This window comes from Lactuca saligna, chromosome 9 (genome assembly GCF_052625555.1).
Source record: "Lactuca saligna cultivar CGN05327 chromosome 9, ASM5262555v1, whole genome shotgun sequence".
NCBI classification, from domain to species: domain Eukaryota; kingdom Viridiplantae; phylum Streptophyta; class Magnoliopsida; order Asterales; family Asteraceae; genus Lactuca; species Lactuca saligna.
Genome location: NC_136425.1, coordinates 87,445,064 through 87,451,139, shown reverse-complemented (window position 1 = coordinate 87,451,139; position 6,076 = coordinate 87,445,064). Strand labels below are relative to the sequence as shown.

Genomic DNA, 6,076 nt, shown 5'->3' with positions numbered 1-6,076 from the left:
AGACTTTGTCTCACATAATTGTTTTAACAAGTTTATGTTTTTGTGTAATGAAACCCCTTTGTATGTGTAAATATAACTATTCCATTATAATAGTATTACCCAATGGATAATGGTATTATCCAAGGGATAATGGTTTTATCCAATGTGTAAACACAAAGTTTTAATCTTTCAAAACTAGAATTTTGGTAAACATGTTAGTTTGTGTATATCCAATGTGTAAGAATATTATCCAATGGATAAATGTATTATCCATCATACAATAGACTTAGTACTAGAAACTTGTGCATATAATGGAACGAGACTTGTGTGATTTCTTTGAAAACAAGAATATATGTATATATCTTCATAAAAAGAACACAAACAACATGTAATGGTATTACCCAAAGGTTAAAAGTTTTATCCAACATATATTATATCTACGACCTTTTTGTAAAGTTGTTGTCTAAAATGTATTTTGTTTGCATGGCATGTAACCTCCCCCAAAAGTGTAAAATGAGTGAAAACTAGTAGAAAAGGGGGTATGAACTCATCTTCTGTGCTTTCCCTAGAAGATGGAAAGAAATGGTGAGAAGTATGAGGTAGGAATCAAGCTTTGGAAGACAACACCTCCTTGAACTTCAAGATCTTGCCTAGGGTTTTTGTTTCAAGAGTGAACATGAGATAACCAAAAGATGATGGTAGGGAAAAGATAGAAATCTCGAAAATATGAAGAGAACTTACCAAAAATCCTTGCTAAACACTTGCCAAAAAGCTTGGAATCAACTAGAGAGTGCTTGGAGAGTTTAGAGAGAGTGAGAGTAAGTTTGAAGATGAAGTGAGTGAGGGGGGGGGGGGGGGAAGGGGTTTTAGGCCGAAATTTATAAGGGAGGGAGGAGGGATGGGGTGGCTTGCATGGGGAAGTAGCATGGAGAGTTCTTTTGATTTGTTTATTTAGGGTTATGGTCAATTGAATATAAAATTTCAGAGTAGAGTTTACTTTATGTTATTATATATAAAGTATGTTTAGTTTTGATTATAAAACACAAAGATGGTATGATTGTGTTGGATATGGGGAGATATGTTGGAAGAGGAGAGATATAATTTTCTTATATGGTTTTTTATAAAAGCCTAGCCCTTTTTATAAAAGTTTGACATTTTTATAAAAGTGTGGTGGGATTTGAGAAATTGGTAAGGTTTAATAACTAATAAAAATATTGTTATTTAATATTATTAACAATAATATTAACACCTTATGATTAAATTGTTTTTCTCAAATTTGTCGTATAAAATGTGAGCGTTAAACGTGATAATTTCTATTTTCTTGATGTATGATCTTTTCTGGTAATTTACCGGAGTATCAAGCTAAATGCTTAATCATATGATGTTTGCAACATGTTATGGCTTTGTGAACATGCAAACCTCGTGTCATGAATATTACCCAATACCTGACAATATTTGTGTGTTTTATTGAATTGCTACTCTACCGTAGTTTATTTATAGCAATAAAAACGTTTCTTCAATAATGGATTCAAAATAGCGTACGTAGCATTATAATATTTGATAATACATTATGGATGTTATGAAAATCACAATTCGCCTTTTTGACCTAATATACGCACAATTGACTTTTGTTGACCCTTGTTAACTTTTGTTGACGAAAATTTAACGGTTGTCACATAGGGAATGAGAGGGGCTAAGAGAGGTAATTGACAGAGAAAGAATGGGATCGGTGTGAGTTTTTCGGGGTAATCCTCACATCTATATATAGGTTGCAGCCTCAGAGTATGTTAGGCGCAACTTTAGAGTACGTTGGGCTTACTCAGTACTCAGAGCGTCCAAAGCCTTACGCTGCGCATACGAGGGGCAGGTGTCATCATCGCATGCGAAGCCGCAGGGAGAAAAAGAGGGTCCGGATCTTGCCATGTGTCAGCCTCACATCAATCCAGAACTTAATTAACTTCTAAATTCTGTAACTTTCACATACGAGTTCCGTTTTTTATGTTCTTTATATCCACGCGTAGGTAGCGATGCGATCTACAACTTTCGTTTAGACTCCGTCGGCTAAGTTTTGACTTTATTATTAAATTTATATTTTAACAGGCTTAGACATGAAAAGTCTGTTAAAAATTCATAACTTTGTCATCCGATGTCTGTTTTCGTCTATCTTTATATCGTCCAGTTCCTATTAACGTGTAAAACCCTGTTTATTTATTAAATAAATAAATTAATTAATGAATGACTCGTAGACCTAAAAAAATAATCATATATGTAGGGTGTTGATTTCAAGGAGTTAATTGGCACAGCTTTAGAAGTTAGGGGTGAAAAGTGTGAGTTCCGAACTCAATTTGTAAATATTTATGAAGACAAGGATTACGTGGTAACTGTTTGGATTTAATTTAAAAGGAAATAAGGTGGAAGGGTTGATTATGTCATAATTATGATATTGGGGGCTGTTTGGTAAATTTTGTACCTAAGGTGTAAAGGATTTTAATGCTGAGGGTCTAGATGGTAATTATCGGATTTAATTTGAAGAAGCATTCCAAAGCCAGGGTATAAAGGGTAAATATTAGACTCAAGTTAGAAAGGCTATGTGGGGGAGGGACTAAACTTGTTAAAAGGATGAAAGTCTGAAAGGAACACGGGACTTAAACCCGTCATTCCCTTCCTTCCCGTTTTTGTCTAAACACGCCTAACCCTAATGCTTCACTAGCCGCCACCATTGATGAAGAAAAGCTCCGTCGCCACCTGGCCTGTTGAGTCCGACCGCCGCCTCCTTGACGTTGAAGTTGGAGTCCACCACACCCAAGATCGACGGCGAAGCTGCTGCCAACGATGAAGAGCAGCACGAGGATGCCAACAGCGGGTTCTCGCTGCCCTCCTCCGGTGAAGCGAGCAACATTCGCCATTGTGCAAGGCGTGGGTGTGGATACGAAGTTCTCGGTAATGATTGTACCCACTCATCTACTCCTTTCTCTTCGTTCTCTCTGTGATTTGGAATACGTTATGTCGGCAGGGGCTGCCGGTGGTTTTACACCACCGTTATTGGTGTTTCCGATCGGTACATGCCACCGTAGTGGCTGGGTTGGGAGTGATTCAGTGTCCAGTTCTTGATTACGAGTGCGTGTGTATGATTGCTTGGCTGGGGACAAAGAAGAAACCACCACCACCACCGTGAGGTGGTGGCTACCGTCATAACCGCTGTTGTTACTGCCGTTTTGGTGTTGTTGCCACCGCCTTGAGCCACCAGGTGGGTGGTCGGAGTGTTGGATGCAATCTGAAGTTTATGTGCGTGTGCTTTGTCTAGTTGGAATACCAAGACACCGCCACCATGAACCACCATGTTTTTGGGTGTGTGTTAGCATTAGTGTGAGTATGTGGTATTAGATATTTTACTTTGTAACTGTAATAGTGTCGAAATAATGAAAAGGAAAAATCAAACCACTACCGTATGGGTGCTTACTTTGTGAGTTTGATTCGTTTAGGGTGCTTGAAACACTAATGGGTCAAAGTAGCTCAAATGGGCCCAATAAAGCTTAATGGACCCTAATAAAACCCTCATGGGCTCAATGATATTCTAGTGGGCTTAATAAGCCCAATAAAGCCCTAAATAATCTAAAAGTCCAAAAAATTAATAATAGGCTAGTATTTGTGTTGGAAAGCCCTAATACCAATAAATCTTAATTTGGGGAATTAATCGGGGCACACGGGAATTATTTAATAACTTGGAATATTAAATAAGGATAATTGGCAAACTAGCATAAGGCATAATGGACTTAACGAATTAAGTCCTTAATGGGCTAAGAAAGAAACATTGAACCTTAATCATCATTTCATGTGAAAACTCTAATTTGGGATTATGGGCTTGGACTTATTGAGACCCACATTTGGGCCATTGGAGTGGAATTGTGTGATTAAGCCCAATCACACCATATGACTTATTTTGAAGAATGATGGACTTAATGGATTAAGTCCTTAGAGGAATAATTCCTTAATGGGTTAAGTAGGAAACTTAACCCTAATCGGCATTTTATGTGAAACCCTAACTTCACTTGGGTTTATTGTTGGGCCTTTCTATTGGACCTTGATGATTGGATTATTAATGGGCCATCCAAGAATAATTATATGGACTAAAATAATTTAATGGGCCTAAGGTAAGTCCCATGCAAGGGGTTGGGCCCAATTTAGAAAATTGGGCCATAGTTGGACCATAGTTGGGCCTTAATGATTATATGATGTTGGGCCTTAGAATAAGACCATGTATAGGCTTGGGCCCAATTTGGAAAATTAGGCCATATGATGGGCTTTGACTCATAGTTGACCCTGGGCCTACGGATTAGGCCTTGGGCTTGAATAAGCCAAGCTTGGGGTAATGTAATTATCCAAAGTAAGTGTTTATGGTTATGTATTAGGACCCAATTATTAATTGGGTGTTATTTTGGTGTTGACAGTTCGGGAATCTGTCAGCCAGTAGCTGGGGTCGAGTATGCGGGACTTCAGCAAGTGTGGGATTGTGTCTACGGGACTTCAGCAGTGTGAGGTGAGTTACCTTCCAGTAGCCACAATGCCGACCCACCAGTAGGATTGTATGATAGATGTTTGTCTCTGTGATATTCATCTAGGATTTCTACTATCTGTGATATGCTAATGTGCTAGTATGATATGATGAAATGTGCTAGTGACAGTAGGGGGAGATAGTCCCCAGTATACCGGTCGATAGGGCCGAAGGGGCAGTCATGCCCAGCCATGCTAGATAGATTATGAAATATATGTGTTATGTGGTAGTAGTAGGGGATGAAATAATCCCTAGTATCCGGTCGAGAGGACCGAAGGGGAGACCAGCACCCAGGTATGCTAGTCAGTATCCAGTCGAGAGGATTGAAGGTGGGTGGGGGGGGGGGGGGGGGGGGAAGCTCCCAGATATACTGGTTAGTATCCGGTCGAGATGACCGAAGGGGAGACCAGCACCCAGATATGCTAGTCAGTATCCGGTCGAGAGGACCGAAGGGGGGGCAAGCTCCCAGATATACTTGTCAGTATCCGGTCGAGAGGACCGAAGGGGAGGCCAGCTCCCAGATATCCTAGACAGTATCCGGTCGAGAGGACCGAAGGGGCAGGTCGGGCACCCAGAATTGCCTGACAATATTTGTATGTTATGTAATTGTATGGTATGTGGTATGATGGGGGAACTCACTAAGCTTTGTGCTTACGGTTTTCAGTTTTGGTTTCAGGTACTTCGTGTTTAGAGGAAAGGATTCAGCTTGATCGCAACGCATCACACTATGGTTTTCCCCACAGGAGATCTTTGGGATTACACTCTGATATTATTTTATGATAACACGTTTGATTATTTCTACTTTGGTTTTGACATGACATGATATTACAGATGTTTTATTACACTATTGGTTTTATAATGACATATTTAAAAATGAAATTTTTAGCTTGTATTTTTGGGATGTTACAAGTTGGTATCAGAGCCTTGGTTTGAGGGACTCGGACATACTCTCGGGTGTGTCTGAACTCAAACTAAGGGCTTGGTATGAAAAGTTTCAAAAGTAAAACCATTTTATAAAAAAGGAGTTTGAAAGGAATCTGAAAAGAGAAGGAACTTTGAGAAGAACAAAGTGTGTGATGCGTGCAATCAGCCGAGCTCAAGTAAGTTTTCCCCAAGATACCCATACATCCTATGATATGTTATGTTACGATATGATTATGAGAATTGCATGCTAGATTAGGGCTAAGGATCTAGGAGGATGCCTTATATGCCTATTATATGTGCTTGTAGACTTACATGCTAGTACTGATCAGTCAGTGATAGGATAACCTATTTAGGTTATGCCTGATTGTATGAGCCTTTTAATTGCATGTACAGATTCCTGATTAGAGGATAAAATGATTTGATTGGAATATGATGGTTAGATTTTCCGTTGTCTGAATGCTGCTTGCTTTGTGCTTTGTGGGTCTCTTAGTAATGTGAGTTAGCTATTAAGTGAATATGCTAAGTCACATCTGGCACAGGCTGGATAATCTCAGAGTGATAGATTTGACCCTATTGCGCAGCTCTCGTTTGAGTCTAACCGTTATAGGGATGAGTCTGTTA

General features: G+C 39.3%; 1 long non-coding RNA gene across 1 annotated transcript; it reads left to right on the top strand.

Annotated features, from left to right (window-relative positions):
- The first annotated feature begins 2,599 nt into the window (after positions 1–2,599).
- Positions 2,600–3,423, top strand: LOC145017767 (uncharacterized). The gene is made up of 2 exons (XR_013666658.1): positions 2,600–2,919; positions 2,993–3,423. It is a non-coding gene; the product is annotated as an uncharacterized LOC145017767 (long non-coding RNA).
- The last annotated feature ends 2,653 nt before the right edge of the window (positions 3,424–6,076 follow it).